Here is a 21,518-nt window from a genome sequence, read left to right on the forward strand (position 1 = left end):
GGAATAGTTCTCAGTGATACGGATAGCCTCTTAAATAGGTGGAAAGATTTCTTTGAAGATTGGTGGAGAAAAGGAGATAAACACCGCAGAACCGTATATTTTAGAACTTTATCGAATACAAGTAGTAACCGCTATAAAGAAATTAAAGAAACACAAATCCCCGGGTGTAGATGAAATTTCGGCTGTTAATTTTAGCTGCAGACGAAAAATGTGGAACAAGATACACAAACTCATTCTTCTTCTGTGGAACAAGGAAGAATTGCCACAAGAATGGAAAGAATCAATCTAGGTTCCAATTCACAAGAAAGGCGTCAAAACTGACTGTAATAATTATCGAGGCATTTCTCTTCTTACAACATCCTATAAAATTCCTTCAAATATTCTATTAGCAAGATTGACCCTATACGCAGATGAAATTATTGGAGATTATCAGTGCGGATTTAGACGAAATCGATTAACTATCGACCAAATATATACCATTCGCCAAATACTCGATAGAAGTGGGAATACAATACCCCGGTACATCAACTATTTATTGATTATAGAAAGGCATGACCCGGTTAGGAGAGAAACATTATACAACGTTCTTACAGAACTTGGAATACTGAGAAAGCTAATTACAATGATCAAGGTATGTTAAAGTGAATCCCAAAATAAAGTTCGGAGAGGAAAATTTTTGTCCACGAGCTTTCACGTCGAAAATGGCCTTAAACATGGAGATGCGTTGCCGCCATTATTATTTAACTTTGTGCTGGAATACGCCATAAGGGAAATCAAACATAGCAACCAGGGCCTAGTGTTGAACGGTATTCACCAGGTTATGGCATATGCTGATGATGTTAATTTAATAGGGGATGATAAGAGAACAGTAAAAAAATATATCCGGAGATCTTATTAAACGCTTGCAGGGACATGGGTTTAGAAGTAAATGCAGAGAAAACTAAATACATGGAAGTGCGACGGGACCGCAATACGGCAAATTATGGAGGCGTTAAAATATTAAATAATACTTTTGATAATGTGGTTACTTGTAATATTTAGGATCAATATTAACAGACGAAAATCATATTCACAAAGAAATTAAATGTCGACTAAAAGCAGGGAATTCGTGTTACTATTAGGTTCAAAAACTCTTGTCGTCGCGAATTCTATCGAAGAATTTGAAGCTTAAAATATATAGAAAGATAATCATGCCTGTTGTTCTGTATGGTTGCGAAACATGGTCGCTTACTCTGAGGGAAGAACATAGACTGAAAGTATTTAAGAACAAGATCCTTACACGAATATTCGGACCCAAGCGGAACGAGAATGTTGAATGGCGGAAACTTCATAACGAGGAACTACATAGTTTATACGGTGTACCCCAAATTGCTAGGGCCGTCAAGTCTAGGAGGCTTATGTGGGCAGGTCAAGTAGCTAGAATGGAAGAAAGTAGAAACGCTTTCAAAGTCTTGACTGGAAGACCCATAGCAAAACGACCATTAGGGAGAAATAGACGCAGATGAGAGCATAATATTAAGATTGATCTCGAAGAGATAGGAACACAAAGTACAAACTGGATGGAATTAGTTAAGGATAGAAGTCAGTGGACAGCTTTTGTGAACGCGGCGCTGAGCCTCTGGGTTCCATTTGCCATAGTGTTAGTTAGTTAGTAGTTAGCATCTGCATCGTCAGATATCACCTTAAAGTGAGAACATAAGCAGAGATGTCACTTGACTTCATTGTAATAGTATTCTACATTGTTTCAAAGAGATATTAATAAGTGAAGATATCGATTGACTTTAAGTAATATTTTTGAGGATGGACGGAGATGTTCGATTTTTAATTAGTGGTTTTGGGTGGAAACAGGCGTGCCAATAATTCGAAGGTTCTCTTTCGAAGTGTCCGCTTACGCTAAACAGCTTATAAGTTTCTTCTTTCAATGTTGTGAAATTTAGAAGTCAGCAGTGGACATCGGCATGTATTCCCTAATCCTATTGGCTCACAGCTAGTAAAGGAATTCAACACCGAATCGAAGGCCGCAGTTCTCGTGTTGTGTTCCTAGGTCTTAAAAACGAAGCAGTAGTGCTTTTAGAGCTATTTAACTCCCATATACATTGGCGTACCGTTTAAAGAACCGTGTTTCTTCCTTTCATAAGACAAGGATATCAGGGTGTTTATTTGTTCATTTCATAAGATAAGAATATCACAGTCATATAGCTTTGGGAATGTACAGCGGTTAGCTTTAGTTGTGCCCTTGGGATTAAAAAAATTTTGGTCTAAATTACAATTAGACACGGAAATGTCCGGGAGACAAAAAACAGCTTTCCAGATATATCTGCAACGATCGAATATAATTCTGCCTTTAGAGCCACGGCAATTCAGTCCCAGTTCTTGAAAAACTTGGAGATCAACACTAGACGCCTTTAAATAATGCAAACAGTTTTTGAACAGTAATGGAAGAATCTACAAAAGGGAAATCTGTAGCTGTTGAGGTGTCAAATTCAGATCTTATAAGAATATTGATAGGAGACTTCATGAGCAATTGCTGATGCTCTTAAAACCACACACAAGTAGAACTGAAAGGAGATGCTACGAAATCATTAAATTTAAAGAAACTTTAGCGTCATTAATACAGTGTTTTGCTTTTTCCATGATGCAGCAGGTTTTGACACGAACTCAGCTCTACTCAAGAGAGAATAGTTGCTAGCCTACTTTTTCGTTCAAAAAGAAAAAGAATACTGCAAGTTAGTCAGAATCTTCAACCAACCAAAACTGAATCCTGACAAAGTAGTGAACATTAGATATTTTTTATTCGCCAGCCTAGAAAAGGGAAATGTCCCCCCTGGTATAAGCCATATCTGGTATAGCAAGAAAGAAGTTTAAAGCTTCAAAATAGTCACTTTTCCCCCTAGTAACACGGCAGCTCGCATTCAATTCGGAAGTCATCTATGTCCAGGACCGAAATGGATTAGCATGAACCCAATCGAATGAGCTTTGTGTTTCATTGAGGATATGCGAATTCCAGGACCCGCACTTCTGCCATTAGCTACAGCCGGATAATGTTACTTATCTGTAGATAACAAGTGACTGCGAGATAGGATTGTGAACGAGCCACATGATAGTTTAAAAGAGCCGATATTATGTATCCAAGGTTTTCTGCTTCCTGCCAAAAGACTTAATGTACAAATTGCAGATCGGAAGACAATCTGAAATAGATGAAGACGAACAACAACTATAGAAAACCAATATGTCATTGACAACGGCTTAATTGTTGATTCAATCAGTTATGATTATTAATTTGTAATGACGTCCCCGCCTTACAAATGTAACAAAAAGGATATGAAGACGATCTTGATATAATTTTAAATGAAGGTATAAAGACAAGGTATAAAATATGAAGCTTGTTTATTGTTTTGTTTAAATACATTGGAATCCTTTAACACTAGCGGCTTTGGCACTCGAAGAGAAAACGAAACCGTAGCAGAACACAAATAATTTAACGAGCAAAAGCAATTCATTTAGATATTACATGCGGTACGTTTATTACAACTGTTTATAGTTTGATTGCTTATATGATAATATGCTCAACAACAGATGATTGACTTCAACTATTCTGCAATGTGGAAGGACACATACCATTATGTAACCTCCGATTAGTTTACGACTCACCTACAAAGATAAATATTTAACACTCTTAATATAGAACGATGTTTGAATATTTCGTACATGCAAAGTCTCCTAGTACATTTTTATACAAGTGATATCAGTCACATATCTTTGGCAACGTACAGCGGTTTGTTTTTGGAGGGCCCTTAGGATTGAAAACATTTGTGATGCCAAATTTAAAAAAAACATAATTATTAATTTATCAATAATAATAAAGCAATTGCTATACTCCCGTTTAAATGCAACTACAATACTATTTAAGAGTGCTTCCTGCTGAAGATATCTGCTTAGTACCCATAACGCAGTCACCTTGTTTTTGATAGAATGATAGAAGTTGTTTAGTGCAAAGAGTTGTATTCCTACGGATATATTTTTTAAACAAAATCACGCTTTTTTAACGAAGGCTATCGTTTGAGCACTCGTTAACACTCGACGCTATCAAATATACATTTAATTAGCGTCCTTGCTGCTCACTAGGGCTCACATACAGAGTTGTGTAATATTCTTTAGGTTCCGTTCTATCATTAATAATATTTTTCCGATTATATCCTATAATCCTTGCTATGGAAGCAGCCTTACTTTAGGACTGAGATCGTTGAGACAAAAAAAAAATCGAAAGTTCTTTTCAAATCTTCTCTTAGACGGTTAGTTTAAAAATATTAACTGTGTAGTCAGTCCTGTGTTCGCTATCAGCTTAGTAACACTGTCATTACAAGGCAACAAATTCTAGGCTAATCAAATAATTTATCCATATTTGTCACTATATGCTTTGATTAGTAACAATGGCACACATTTCCTTCAGAAATAAAAGTCTTTCATTTCAGAAGTCTCTTGATGAAAATTCTCCATAACCAACTTCTCGAATGAAAAAGTAATCTGATATCACGGTAGCATTGTCTTGATAATAATATCGTATCACATTTCGTCATCCTGACATCCTCTTTCTCTTTAATGCTATACAGTCATGTTCTTGATGTTTCAATGCTGTCTTACACGGAAGATTTAATAATCTTCAATCGCTTCACGTGTCTCGATTTCCTTCTCTCAAACAATCTTTGGATAGCTATTCATCTTATGAAAGCGTCGCCGTAACGATTGTGGAATGATGAGATACACACAAATTTTGATATAAGCAGTTAGTCCCTCATTTTTTCCTGAATATTTACACATCAAGTACCAATATTATACAATCGACTCTTATGTATATAGTAAATAAGTGTAAGAAAAGTAGACAAGGACATTAGATCAGCCATTATACTTTAAGGGTCTTCAAGTAGTACCTATAGCTGAAAAAATATCTGAACCGTACCATGTTGTACTGCCCTTAGGAGGTTTCTAATGTAATTTTTAGTCACGATTGGTTACATTATGTCAGGAAATGGTATTGAAGAACTTTGGGGTATCCTGTACAGTATAATTTAGTGAAAACGATGAATGACCATGCCTACTCAAGATCATTTCTAGATTTGTTCGTCGATATTTACATGTGGTTATGAAGACATTTACAGTCATCGGGGATGATGACAAAATGTAGGATCTGCGATGTTATTCAACAATGTCTGGATGAGGAAATCAATATGCAACAAATTACAAGAAATTGATACTGCATGACATAAACGATATTAGGGAAACTCAAAATTATAACTGTGACCTTTCCCGAACCGGCTAACTTTGCCTGCAGTATATAGAGAAAGTCATAATCGTAGTGCTATTCATTCAAAAGGACTAGTAGAACAGGGGACTAGATACTTGATTTGTAGGCAATTAAATTAATGCTCCCTATCTTTTCTCACGCAGCTGGTGATCTTTTCTATGTAACATTTGCACATCATTATACTCAACAAATAAAAGCATTGGATTAAAAGCATACTAGCGTATCAAAGGATTAAAAAAATTAACAGCTCAAGGAAGCTTAACGCGAAGTTCCAATTGATATAATTATCGACAGTGCTAAATGAAGGGCAAGAATTTTTGTGGGGGATTAACTCAACGTTAGCAAATTAATTCTTTATACCCAAATAATGTTATGATAACAGAAGTTCTACAGGATTTTTGTGGGAAACACTTTGTTGTCTGAGCGGCACGTTGTCGTAATTCCACCTTCCTTGTGTGATATCTCAATGCGCAAGAATGTAAATTCGACTCATGTGGAAATGGTAGAGTTTCTGTTGTCTTGTGTTTTAAAACCCACATATAGAAGGAAGAGCCCTACTACACGCAATGGTGTGAACTAAAAATGGCAAGTCAAATCTGCATTAAGTTCATATATAAATTGTTAAGTGCAATTTTCACCCTTTTTTTTATGGCACTAAATTACTATTAGACGCGGAAAGTGCCGTAAGACAAAAAATATCTTTCGGGAAATATCTGCAACGATCGAATTTAATTCTGTTATTGAGGCCACTAGAATACAATCACGGATCTTGGGAAAGTAGGAGATCAATAGAAGACGACTGCAAATGATGCAAACATATTTTGAAAGAGTAAAGGCAGTTGTATATGGACAACAGTAATGGAATAAACTAGAAATGGGAAATCTGTACCTCTGATCGTTCTGATTCAGATCTTTTAAGAATCTTGGTAGAAGACTTCATTAGCAGTTTCTGATTCTTTTAAGGCGAAATACAAGCAGATCTGAAAGTGAATGCTACGAAATCATTAAATTTAAATAAACTTCAGCGTCATTAAGAGAGTGCTTTAACTTTTTTCATGACGCAACAGGCTTTGACAAGACCTCAGCTACACGCAGTTGAGAATAGTTTGCAGCCTTAGAGATCCTTCAAAAAGAAAATGAGTTGTGCATGTTAGACAGAATCTTCTACGAAGTATTTAGAAAGCTAAAATATGGCGACTTTTCTCCCTACTAACACGGAAGCTGTGCATTCATTTAAAAGTACCTCTAAGTCCAGGAGCGAAATGGTCTAAGCATGCACCCAATCGAATAGTGTTGGTGTGTGAAGGAAGTTACTCGTATTCCAGGACCCTCACAGCTATCATTATCTCCAGCCGGATAAGCTTACTTATCTGTACATAAAATGTATTGGAAGATAGGATTGTGAACGAGCCAACAGGTAGTGTAAAGGAGCCGGTTGAGGTAATGAAGATTTTGTGCATTCTGCCAAGGGAGATCATGAAAAAATGGGAGATCGGAAGTCAATCCGCTTTAGGTGATGACGAACAACAGATGTAGGAAAGCAATATGTCATTGACTACGTCTTAATTGTTGATCCAATCAGTTATGATTATTATTTTCCAACAACGTCACCAACTTATAGACCTAACAAAATGGACATGAAGAAGGTCTCGATGTAATTTTAAATGAAAGTATAAAGACAAGGTATAAAACATAAGGTGGTTTATTGTTCTGCTTACATATTTTGGAATACTTTAACACCAGCGGCTTTGGAACGTGATAAAAAAACAGAACTGTAGCAGGACCAATCTAATTAACCCGTTTGTTCTGGACGTTGATCTAAAGCCACATTCCTTGTGGGACAATATTTCAATGCACAAGAGTGTCAATTCGATTCCGGCGAATATTGCAGAGTATCTGTTGTCTTGACTTTTAAAACCCACACAGAAGGAAAAGTACTTCTACACGCAATGGCAAGTCAAATCTGCGTTAAGAACGTAAGTTATGCGCTATTTTCACCTTATATTTTATGGATATAAATTACAATTAGACATGGAAGGTACCGAAACATACCATGCCAGATGACAGTCTGGTTCAGTATAGGAGATGAGTACATTTGGTAAGCCTCATTCGCTGGCAGTTAATTGAGTACATTTTCTGAGGAAGCTTTCAGCTCTTGAGAAGATACCTTTGAGTCGGTGGACAGGACACGCAAGCTCTATTCACGTCAGCGAGATGAGGTAGTGTTTAGACCAGGTGTAGAACAGAGAAATCAACAAAATTATTAATTGGCAGAATTTTTTTTTGTACTTCGGTTACATTGAGAGGTTATCAGTTAAGTACACCTGAAATATATAGAACTTCCTATGCTCAGTTCCCACATCTTGGCCCACAAGTCCTGAATTTCCCCCCTTGGGAATAGTTTTCAGGAATTTGCACGTCTAGGTGCCCAAAGTAAGTAAAAGAGACTGCGATAAACTTCCGATTAGCCTGAAAGTTAAACTTGCGTCTATTTGAAAATTTCGAGTCGTCTTTTGCAACCTTGACTCACTCATCAAAATGCTGTATCTCCCCCACTAATCTTTCAGCTATAAAACATTAAAGTTTTTGGGTCGCACGGTTCATCTTGCAATACAAACTGCCATACCGCATACTCTTATTAAGCTTTTTGAAGGATTTGAATTACTAAATCTTTACATTGTTTTCTCACCGGTGAGTAAATTTCTGGTTTGTTTCCACTCTGTAGCAGACTAGTGCACAACTGTATTAGTTTTTTGACACGTTTCATATCCGAGACGGAATGAACAACAAGAAGAAATCTGTATTCTAACTTAAAAAATTAAACACTACCTGATCTCGATGACGTAAATTCAGCTTTCGTGTCCTGTCCGCCTACTCAAAGGCATCTTCTCAAAAGCAGAAACTACTCCCCAAAATTAACCCGAAGAGCCGCCAGCAGTTGTGGCTTACGAAGTGTACTCATCTCTAACACTGAACAAGACTGTCATTTGGCCTGGTATTATGGCGAGCATCTCCATGGCCGTTGATCAGAGCCATCCTAGATCACCAACCAAATTCCTTTACAAAAATAGAAGCACCAAATTGTCTGTAGAATTCTGCTTAGGTTTTAGCTGCTTATCTAGGAATATAATACCAAACTTCCTGGAGTATATTTCTTAGTAAATTCGTTAACATTGCCAAGATGAAAGTCGAATCACAGAGCTAATTGCTTATATCTATACTTCAGAAAGTTTTCAGAAACATAGTTTGACTAAGATATCGAAAAATTCAGATAATATTTTCCTAACAGGAGGAGTAGAGTTAGGTGTCGTTCTGTTATCAAAACAAATGCAACCAGTTAGTTTGCACTACAACCAACCAGACATTGTAATATTTGTTAAAAAGCGTAGTGAGATTACGATTTTTCAATAGCAAGTAACATGCTGCAATAAACCAAAATCTGTGATAAAGTACTTTCATATGGTAAAAGATTTAAGATTTATCTACAAGGCTGCCGTCTGTGGCATTCTACATAAATAATGGTATTACCAATTGTAGATATAATTATGAATTTAGATAAAAAGATAATAACAGTAAATGTCGAGATCCGCTATGATACTCATTACAACGAGTGGAATCAATTTGCGTACAGTACAACCGACGAGAGCGGGTGGGTTTAACATCGAGAAGTACGGTAGGTCATATTGTCCTTTGGCCTCGCAAAGTCGAAATATTTGAGTTTAATCGCAGTGACTTGTGGAAGAGGAAGAGTTTAGCTGTGAAAGAATGAATATTACGGTGAGCTCATAAAGTATTGTTTTCATAAACTGGTATATTGTAATCGCGTTATAAAGAAGGGCAAGTTGATAGGTAACTTGCGAAATTGCAGCCATCCCTTAGCTGCTGAAGCTTTTTCTAATATGCATCTGCAACATCAGAAATCATCATAAAGTTGAGAACAGAGATGTCACTTGACTTCATTGTAATAGTATTCTACATAGTATGAAAAACGATATTAATAAAGGATGAAATCAATCTCTAAGTAGTGCAGTGATTAAAGATATAATTTTGAGGATGGGCGGGGATGTTCGTTTTTTTAATTAGATGTTTAGGGTAGAGCTGACGTACATATAATTCGAGGGTTATCTTTCGATGTGTCTAAATGTTGTGAAATTTAGAAGTCAGCACTGGACATGAAGGCCACGATATTTCTCAGGGATTAACTCAACTTTAGCAAGATTAAACCTTCATACCCATATATTGTTACGATAACAGAAGTTCTACAGGATTTTTGTGGGAAACACCTTGTCATCTAGTGGCACGTTGAGCTAATGCCACCTTCCTTGTCTGATAATATCTCAATGCGCTAGAATGTCAATTCGACTCCTGTGGATATGACAGAGTTCCTTTAGTCTTGTGTTTTAAAACCAACAAATAGAAGGAAGAGCCCTAATACACGCAATGGCATGAACTAAAAATGGCAAGTCAATTCTGTGTTAAGTACGTATATAAATTGTGTTGAGAGATATTTTCACCCTATATATTATGGATCTAAATTACTATTATATACGGAAAGTGTCGGAAGAGAAAAAAATCTTTCAGGAAATATCTGCAACGATCGAATTTAATTCTGGCATTGCCGACACGACAATTGAATCACAGTTCTTGTCAAACTTGGAGATCAATGCTAGACGGCTTCAAATAATGGAAACAGTTTTTGAAGGATTAAAGGTAGCTTTATATGGACAATCGTAATGGATGAAAATACAAACGGGAAATCTGCAGCTGTTGATGTGTCTGATTCAGATCTTTTAAATATACTGGTAGAAGAGTTCATGAGCAGTTGCTGATTCTCTTAAGGCCACATAAAAGCTTAACTAAAAGAAGATGCTACGAAATCATTAAATTTAAAGAAACTTTAGCGTCATTAAAAGAGTGCTTTCGCTTTTCTCATGATGCAACAGGCTTTGACATGACCTTAGCTATACTCAGGAAAGAATAGTTGGATGACTTGAAGATCCTTCAAAAAGAAAAAGAATTGTGCAAGTTAGTCAGAGTCTTCAACCAACCAAATCTCAATCTTGACATAATGGTTTAGTTTACACATTTCTTATTCGCCCTTATGGAGAAGGAAAAATCTCTTCCCTGGTATAGCCATATCAGGTATAACAAGAAAGTAGTTAGAAAACATCAATATGGCCACTTTTCATCCAAGTAACATGGCAGCTGTGAGCATTAAATCGGAAGTACCTCCAAATCCAGGAGCGAAATTGTCTAAGCTTGATCCCAATCCAATGAGGTTTGTGTGTCAAAGATGATATGTGAATTCCAGAAATCACACAGCTACTATCAACTCCAGCCGGTTATGGTTACTTATCTGTAGATAAGAAGTGACTGCAAGATAGGATTGTGAACGAGCCACATGTTAGTGTAAAAGAGCCGATATGATTTATTAATGGTCTTCTGTATTCTGCCAAGAGACTTCTTGTACAACCACCAGATCGTAAGTCAACCTGATGTAGATGATGACGAACAACAGTTGTAGTATACCAATATGTAATTCACAACGACTGTTAGTTGATCCAATCAGTTATGATTATTATTTTGTAATAACATACAAGATTCTTAGTCCCAAATATGGAAATGAATGAGATTTTGTAACTTTACTTTAAAGAAAAAAACAACATATTTAGATATCACATTCGCTTACAACTGTATCATTACAATTGTACGTATATTACAATTGTTTATTGTTCGATCGTTTATATGTTAAGATGTTCAAGAGGAGATACTACGACATAGATGTAAAGTTTTACACCCTTATTAAAGAATGATGTTTGGATATTCCGTACATTCAAAGACTCCATGTAAATTTTTATCCAAAACATATTCGTAAGAATGAAAGCTCTACTACACGTCGATGACAGTTGGTTTTGAACTTATTCCGCTAGGTTTTATACGACATAAGGATAATCAATACTCGCTGCTCAGAACCTTGTTCCTTTGCCACTGTACCAAGCTGCTTTTCAGACGGAAGCTCACGAAGCTTAACAATTATCCTTAACTATTATATTACTCTCATGGTCGTAAGCGTGTAAAGGATTCACATGCAGGTTAATGGCCTGAAACTTTAGTAGGAGATCCTTAGGTATTTAATTACGTTATTACTTTCTAGACCGAGGCCCGCTTCTCTTGGCCTGTGAGACAAGTCCGGTCGATGAATTTCTAAAGCTGGCGGGTTAAAGCACTGATTCGCGATACAAGGAAGTTATAGAAGCCTGGTAGAACAGGTGTAGAACAGAGATATCAACAAAATTATCAATTAACAAATTTTTTTTGTACTTTGGTTACATTGGGAGATATTCAGTTATCTCCTGAAATATATAAAACTTCCTAGGCTCACTTCCTACATCTTGGGCCACAAGTCCTGAATTTCCCGCCTTGGAAATAGTTTTCAGGAACTTGAACCTCCAGGTGCCCAAAGTAAGTAGAACAGACTGCGATAACTTTCGGTTAGTCTGAAAGTTAAACTTGCGTCTATTAGAAAATTTCGAGTCGTCTTTTGCTAAGCTGACTCAGTCATCAAAATGCTATATTGAAAACTCTACCTATCTCCAGCACTAATCTTTCAGTTATAAAACATTAAAGTGTTTCTGCGTTGCACAGTTCATCTTGCATTACATACTGCCATATCGCATACTCTTATTAAGCTTATTGGAGGATTTGAATTATTAAGTCATCTCATCGTTTTTTCACCGGTGAGTAAATTTCTTCAACTGTATTAGTTTTTCGACACGTTTCATATTTGAGACGGAATGATCAACAAGAGTAATTTCTGTATTCTAACTAAAAATTAAACACTACCTCATCTCGATGACGTAAATATAGCTTTCGTGTCCTGTCCGCCAACTCAAAGGCACGTCTCAAAAGCTGAAAGCTACTCCACAAAATGTACCCGAAAAATCGCTAGCAGTTGAGGCTTACGAAGTGTACTCATCTCTAACACTGAAGAAGACTGTCATTTGGCCTGGTATGTTTGCGAGCATGTCCATGGCCGTTGACCAGAGCCATCCTTAACAACAAGTAAAATCCTTTACAAAATTAGAAGCACCAAATTGTCTGTAGAATTCTGCTTAGGTTTTCGCTGCATATAGAGGAATATAATGCCAAACTTCCTTTCTTAATAAAGTCGATAATATTGCCAAGATGAAAGTCGAATAACTGAGTTATGTACTTATATCTATACTTCAGAATGTTTTCAGAAAACATAGTATTAGTAAGATATCGAAATATTGAGATAATATTTTACTAAGAGGAGGTGTAGAGTTACTTGTTGTTCTCTTATCAAAACAAATGCAAGCAGTTAGCATGCACTACAACCAACCAGACTTCGTAATATTTGTTAAAAAGCGTAGTGAGATTACAATTTTTCAATTGCAAGTCACACGCTGCAATAGACCAAAATCAGTGAAGATGTACTTTCATACGGCAAAACATATAAGATTTATCTACAAGGCTGCCCGCTGTGGCATTTTGCAGAAATAATGTTATTACTAATTGTAGATATCATAATTCATTTAGATAAATATATAATCACAGTAAATGTCGAGATCCCAAATGATACTCATTAGAACGAATGGAATCATTTTGCGTACAGTACAACCGACGAGAGTTTAATCACAGTGACTTGTGCAAGAGGAAGAGTTTAGCTGTGAAAGAATTAATATTACGGTGAGCTCATAAAGTATTGTTTTCATAAACTGGTAAAGAGTTACCGCATTAAAATGATGGGCAAGTTGAGAGGTAACTGCGAAATTGGAGGCACCGCTTAGCTGGTGAAGCTTTTTGTAATATGCATCTGCAACGACAGAAATCACCTTAAATTGAGAACATTAAAAGAGATGTCACTTGTTTCATTCTACATTGTCTGAAAAGAAACATTAATAAAGGATGAAATCGATCTCTAAGTGATGCGGTGATTAAAGAAATAATTTTGAGGATAGACGTTAATGTTCGATTTTTAATTAGTAGTTTAGGGTGCTGCAGGCGTACCAATAGTTCGAGTGTTATCATTCGAGGTGTCCGGTAAGGGTGAACGGCTTATAAGTTTCTTCTTACAATGCTGTGAAATTTAGATAACAGCAGTGGACTTCGGCATGTATTCCTTAATTCCTATTGGCTTACAGCTAGTAACGAAATCGAACTCCGAGTCGGAAGCCCCAGCCTCTTGTGTTATGTACCTAGGTCTTAAAAACGAATCAGTAGTGCGTTTAGAACTACTTAACTCACATTATACAATGTCGTACCCTTTCAAAAACAGTGGATTATCTTCTCCCTTTAATAAGACGAGGGTTTCACAGACGTTTAGCCTTGGGAACGTAGAGTGTTTTATTTAGGAGACGCTTGGAATTGAAAAGGCTTAAGTATTAATTAAAAATGATAATCAAGCTATTGCTATACTTCCCGTTTATATATAACTACAGTACTATTTGAGAGTGATTTATGCTGAAGAAATCTACTTTGTTCCCATAACACTCTCACGGATATATCATTTAAAGAAAATCTCCTGTGTGTTAACACTCGAGGATATGAAAAATACATTTAATTACTTTCCTTGCTGCGCACTAGGGCTTACATGGAGAGATCTGTAGGATTCACTAGGTTCCGGTCTATGATTAATTTTATTTTACAGAATTATCCTGTAAAATTTGTTATGTAACTCATTTATTGGAACCTCCGGAACAGCCTTACATTGGACTGAGACCGGTGATATGAACTATGAGACAAATAAAGAATGGACTTTATGTTCTATTGAAATCTTCTCTTAGACGGTAAGGTGGATAGTAATTACGGTATAGTCGATCCTGTGTTGGCCAGCAACTTAGTAAAACTCGTCATTACAAAGCAACCAAACTGTGGCATTAGTAATCCAGTGCCACACATTTAATAGAGCAGAAAGAGTCATTCATTTCAGAAGTCTCTTCAAAATTTTCCACATTCATGTTCTTGAACGAATAAGTATTCTGATATCACTGTAGCATTGTCTTGATAAGTATATCGTATCATTTTCGTCATTCTGACATTCTCTTTACCTCTACTTCTATACACTCATGTTCTTGGTGTATAAATTTTGTCTTACTCCGAACATTTTATCGTCCTTACTTGCGTCTCGCATCTCGATATCTTTTTCTAAAACAACCTTTGGTTAGCTGTGCATCTTGTGGCAGCTTCGTCACAACGATTCTGGAAGGGTGAGATACACACATCTCCTTTTGATCAAGCAATGTAGTCACTCTCTATTTCTTCAATAATACAACATCAAGTACCAATACTATAGATTCTACTCTTCTGCTTCAGTAAATAAGTGCAAGAAAAGTGAACAAAGCACATCTGTTATGGCTTTAGATCTTTAATTATATTGGAAATGTTTTCTAATCGTACCTGCTGCTGAAGAAATTTATGAACTGTCCAAAGTCGTACCGCACTTAAAAGGTTTCCACTTTAGTTATTTCTTGGCACGACTGGATACATTGTCAGGAAATGATATAGTAGAACTTCGGGGTATCCTGTACAGTATGACAACATTAGTGAAAATGCTGAATAGCCATTCCTACTCAAGATCATTTAGAATATACTTCTAGACTTTCCTCTTCGCCTTTTACATGTGGTTCTGAAGAAATTTACAACCCTCGGGCGAGATGACAAAATCTAGGATCTGCGATCTTATTCAAGAATGTCTGGATGAGGAAATCAATATGCAACATTTACAAGAAAATGAATCTGCATTACATAAACGATATTAGGAAATTTGAAAATTAATAAGGCAACCGAACCGTAGCGGTAAACTTCGGCTGCACTATATTGAGAAGTTCAGAATCGTATTGCTATTCATCAAACGGGGCAAGATCGAACTGGGGACTAGGAACTTCATTTGCAGGCAATAATATAAATGCTTCCGTTTTCTCACGCTGCTGGTCCTCTTTTCTATGCAAAATTTGCATATCACTATACTCAACAGATGGAAGCCCTGGAGGCAATTACAGGATCAGAGGATTACAAAAAATTAACAATTAAAGGAAATTTAAAAATTCTTGATCCAATTCATATGATTATCGAGCAGTGCCACGAAAGTGCACTGCAGTGAATGCCAGGAAATTTTCTGGGGGATTAACTCATCGTCAGACACAACGTTAGCCAGATTAATACTTTATTCCCAAATACTGTTACCATTTCAGAAGTACTACAGGACTTTTGTGGGAAACAGTTTGTCATCTTAGCTGCACCTTGACCTAGTGCCACCTTTCTTGTTTCATAATATCTGAATGCGCAAGAGTGTCAATTCGACTCCTGTGAATATTGCAGAGTCTGTGTTGTCTGGACTTTTAAAACCCAGACGTAGAAGGAAGAATTCCTCTACACGCAATTGTGTGGACTAAAAATGGCAAGTCAAATCTGCGTTAAGTACGTATATAAATTATGTTATTTTCTATTTTCACCTTATGTTTCAGGATATAAATTACAATTAAACACGGCAAGTTCGAAAGACAAAATTGGAGTATTCCATTTTGGTCTGATTTTATTTATAGCAGCGCGAAGTGCTATAAATGGTTGGTTTCGAATGCAGATATTACATCGTATTATTGAAGAGGAGCGTTTTGAGATTGAACATCACAGACCTCAAGAACGGCAAGAGCTCTCCGATACAAGCAAAAAGATTTTCTGGTAGACTACTCAAAAAAGGTGATCGACTGTATGATGGCTGACGACAATCCTCTTTTACAAATTATGTTAGAAGAACAGTTAGGTCTCGGTTAAACCAAGCTTCTTTGCCTTATTAGCTGCTTTAGAAGCGCTGTTTTATGCTTAATAGGTTATGTTTTATCCTACTCATTTGGAATACCTATTTCAGCTGTTTTGCTAGTGATTTTTTCCACCGTGTTTTCTGCTCATCTTAAAATAGTTCAGCTTGAAAAAGAACTTTTTGGAACTGCGCTGTATTAGTTCTTACTGGCGATGCTGTAAAATGTGCTCAACAGTTAATCAAAGGCATCTGAAGTTGTCTCGCTTGAATCCGTGTTTACTAAGGGTACTTCTCTTGTAAATTTAAGCCATTTAACAGGAGAAAGCCGCCCTGTTAGTAAAAAACAGGGAGATGAAGTACAAGCAGGTGGCTATAATTTTGATGACACACACAGTAGAGGTTACTCACACAAGTAGTGACTTCACGCTAAATCGAATTATTGAGCTCAAGCTCAAGAAGCAAAACCACATCTACAACACTTTTTAGACCGCTTTGGTAAATGGTATGCGATAAGCATTATTTCGTTTTTTTAATTTATAGCTTTACGCTCCCTTGGGTTTTTTCCATCCTCTATTTAGTTTCTGAAGAAGGAATATACCGCGCATTATCTTTCTTAACAGCAGAATCCCCTTGTGCGTTAATCATAGCAACCCCAACAGCTAATTTAAGCGCAATCAATAGCTGTGCTCGTAAAGAAATTTTACTTAAAGGATGGGTTATTTTAGACGCGCTCACCTCGTGTCACACTGTAGCTTTTGATAAAGCAGGAACAATAACTACAGGAAATCTTTACTGCACAAAATTTAGAATTAGCCTACCCAAAGCAAACTCCACGCAAACTCTAGAGGAGGGATTACAAGCAGCATATGGTTTAGATATACCTGCTGTACACCCTATCGCAGATGCTATTGTTTCTTACGTAAAAGAGAAATAAATTAAGCCTTTAGAAATTCTAGATTTTAGATCTATTTCATGCTCCGGTTTACAAAGATTTGTTCATTTACAAAACCGTAAAGTCTCTGTCTACATAGGAAACTCAAAATTTATACTACCCTATTTACCTATAACATTTTCTTATGAAGTCTTCCAAAAAGGAACATTACACAATTATCTTTTACTAGGAAAATCATTTTTTTCTTCCATTTTACCGATACTTTACGAGCCCAATCAAAACTTTTAATCGATCGGCTAAAAAACCAAATACTTCTTCCCGATATGCTTTCAGGTGATCACTTATAAATTGCAAAAGCTGTAGCCGAATAAGTAGGTATTTCTACCATATATGCAGATTTAAAACTTAAGATAAATTAGCTAAAATAGCAGAGCTTTCTACTAGTCAAGACCTTATTATGGTTGGCGATGGACTAAATGATGCCCCTGCCCTAGCAAGATCCACTGTGGGCATCTCTATCAGAACAATAGAAAGTGCTACAGCCTTTGAAGCATAGGATATTGTTTTTCTCAATGATGATCTTTCTTTAGTCTACTGGATCATTCAAAAAGATCATAAAACAATTGCTATTATCAAACAAAATATCACCCAAGCTCTTGCTGTTATCCTACTGGCAACTCTTCCAGCTCTTCTAGGCTTGGTTTCTCTAGTGTTGATTTAAAAGTTTTTCAAGAACTTTGATTGAATTGCCGTGACTTTAATGCAAGAATTAAATTCGATCGTTGCAGATATTTCCCGAAAGATCTTTTATGTCATCCGGCACTTTCCGTGTCTAATTGTAATTTAAGTCCATGAAATATAGGTTAAAAATTGCGCTTAACATTAATTATATACGTACTTAACGCAGATTTAACTTGCAATTTTTAGTCCACACAATTGCCTGTGGAAGGGCTCTTCCTTCTATGTGTATGTTGTAAAACACAAGACAACAGAGACTCTGCCATATCCACAAGAGTCGAATTGACAATCGTGCGCATTGAGATATTATCACACAGGGAAGGTGGCATTAGCTCAACGTGCCGCTCAGATGAAAAAGTATTTCCCCCAAAAGTCCTGTAGAACTTTTCTTATCGTAACAGTATCAGGGAATGTAGTATTAATCTTGCTAACGTTGTGTCTGATGTTGAGTTAATTCCCCAGAAAATTTTGTATACTTCATTAAGCACTGTTCAGTAATCATATTACTTGGAACTTCGCTCAGGAAGACCTTTTATCCTTCGTATTCTGAAAGTTACTTGAGTTGTTAATTTCTTGTAATCCTCTCATAACGTAATTGCCTCCAAGGCTTCCATCTGTTGAGTATAGTGATGTGCAAATATTGCATAGAAAAGATGACCAGCTGTGTGACAAAACGGAAGCATTAAATTAATTGCCTACAAATGAAGTTTCTACAGGGTGCGACACGTAAAACCGGCCCGTCATAATTTTCTGGTATATTGTGTTTTTGAAAACACTTAAATATTCTACCTTCCTACCAAGAGATGGCGTGTCGAGGTCGGGTCGAATTACGTGACCTGCAGCAGTCACGTGCACCTGCAGCCAGTGAAACTTGTCGAAACCAGTTGAGAAAAGTTGCAGTTGACCATCATTGTCCCTTGTGCATGAGATGTTTACACCGGAGAGGACAATCAGCATAGGCTTGTGGTCTCCGCGGTCACCAAACTTGTCCACGTGTGACTTTTACTTAAAGGGACTGTTAAAGGGAAGGGTATAAGAAACAAATCCACACAGAATTGAAGTACTGAAGACCAGGATCCAGGATGTCACCAATAGCATTACAACATAAGAACCGAAAAGGGTATATATGAATTTCCTCAATCGTGCTCACATGTCTGTTGAAGTGGGCGGAGGACACTTTCAGCGCCTGCTGTCAAGGCTGCTCAGAAGGTGAGTAGTCATATTCAATACCTTACATTTCTTTGTGTGTTGTAGTTAATCATATTAAATACATTCCTTTTCATTTTATGTGTTCACTTTACGGGCCGGTTTTACGTGCCGCACCCTGTATTTCCCTGTTCGATCTAGTTCCTTTGGAATAATACCAATACGACTACGACCTTCTCTATATACTGCAGCCAAAGCTTGTCGGTTCGGAAAAGTTCACGTCTAATTTTGAGATTTCTTCGATATCGTTTTTTCATGCATTTTCATTTTTTGTAAATGTTGCATATTTACTTCGTCATCCAGATATTGTTGAATAAGATCGCTGATCCTAGTTTTTGTCATCTCCTCCGAGAGTTCTAAAAGTCTTCATAGCTACATGTAAAGGTCGGCGAGCAAAGTCTAGAAGTTAGTTCTCGTTGATGTTCAGTAGGTATGGCCATTCAGCATTTTCACTAATGTTGTCATACTGTACAGGAAACCCCAAAGTTCTTCTATACAATTACGTGAAATAATGTATCTAATGGGACCTAGAAATTACTTAAGTGGAAACCTCCTAAGGGCGGTACAACTTTGGAGAGTTCAGAAATTACTTAGCTGAAGGTACTATTTGTACACCTTTCCAGTATAATGGCTGATCTAATGTCATAAGACATGTGCTTTGTCCAATTTCCTTGCACTTATTTACTGTATGCAATAGAGTAATTATATAGTATTGGTACTTGATTTTGAAATATTAAGGAAATACAGAGAGACTACACTGCTTATATCAAAAGATGTATGTATATCTCCATTCCACATACGTTGTGGCGAAGCTTTCACATGATGAATAGTTATCCAGAGGTTGTTTGAGAAAAGGAAATCGAGACGCGAGACGCGAGTGAAGACTTGATTAAATCTTCCGAGTAAGTCATCATTGACACAAAAAGAGCATGAGTGTATTGCATTAGAGGGAAGGAGCGTGTCAGAATGACGAAATGAGATACGATATTATTATTAAGAAAATGCTACCGTGATATCGGTTTACTTTTTCATTGAAGAGTTTGGATATGGAGAAGTTTCATCCTGACACTTCTGAAATGAATGACTTTTACTGCTCTATGATATGCGTGGATTAGTTACTAATCAAAGCAAAAAGGGAGCTTATGTCAAAAGATATTTTCATTAATCCACAATTTGGTTTCTTTGTAATGGCCAGTGTTACTAAGTTGGTAGCGAACACAGCACTGACTAAACCGTGAATAATTTCAACCTAACCATCTAGGAGAAGATTTCAATAGAACTTAAAATCGATTCTGATATCTCATCGATCAGATCACCGGTCTCAGACCCAAAGTAAGGCTGCTTTGGAGGTTAGAATATAATGAGTTTTATAGCAAAGTTTACAGGATACAATCTGGAAAATATTATTAATGATAGACCGGAACCTATTAAATCCTACAGAACTCTGTATGTAAGCCCTAGTGAGCCGAAGGACGCTAACTAAATGCATATTTGATAGTCTCGAAAGTTAACACAAAGATGACTTCGTTTGAACAATGTACTCGTAAGAACACAGCTCTTTGTATTAAACAGTATCTATCGGGCTAACGATTAAGATCAAGGTCAGAGCGTTATGGGTGCTAAATAGATTTCTTCAGCAGGAAGTACTCTCAAATAGTCTTATATAAACGGGAAGTATAGTAATTGCTTTAATATCATTGGTAAAATACTTGTTTTTTATATTTGGTATCACAACATTCTTCAATCCGAAGGGACCACCTAAAACAAACCGCTGTATGACCCAAAGCTATATGTCTGTGTTACCATCGCGTTATTAACTGGAGAATAAATCCACGGTTTTTAAATGTTACGCCATTGTATAACGTGAGTTAAGTTGCTCTAAAATCACATAATCGTTTTTAAGACCTAGCTACACAACATGAGATCCTGCGTCGTAAGATAAAGTGTTGAATTCCTTTACTCCCTGTAAGTCAATATGAATTAATGAATACATGCCTAAATTTCACAGCATTGTAGGAAGGAACTTATAAGCCGTTAACCCTTACCGGACAGCTCGAAAGAGAACCCTCGAAATTTTTTTACATTAATATAATATGCCTATAATATGATTATAAATATGCCTATTTATCGTACCGCAAGCTGATTTAGAAAGGATATCCGGTCACGACAAAATGTAGATCTAGAATGGTAGTCTCTCAAATGACTGAATGAAAAAGCTATTGTATCATAAGAATCAAGCAGATAAAGTATGGGATGAATTCATAGCTCTGAAACAGTCATCATATTTCGAGATCAAAAATGCAGTTCATTGTATCGCGTGTTGAAGAACACACTGTTTCTCTTCAAATTGGTGAAATAGAAAAGCTATGTAATTTATTCTCTAGAGGTCAGGTTAGTCCTATATCAGATAATTGAATAACTAAACCTAATGGAACGTTAAAGAAATAAAATAATAAATCTGTATCTGGAGCGGAAAAGGTGGCTCATAGAACTTATTTTTTACAAGTTGCTTTCCATTTAGAAAATAGCAAAGGGTTTATTACCTAAGAAGACTTAAGCTATTCAAACCTACGAGAACAGTCCCTCCTTCATGGAGGATG

Source organism: Thermobia domestica, chromosome 13 (assembly GCF_964235325.1).
Source record: "Thermobia domestica chromosome 13, izTheDome1.hap1.1, whole genome shotgun sequence".
Classification (NCBI taxonomy): domain Eukaryota; kingdom Metazoa; phylum Arthropoda; class Insecta; order Zygentoma; family Lepismatidae; genus Thermobia; species Thermobia domestica.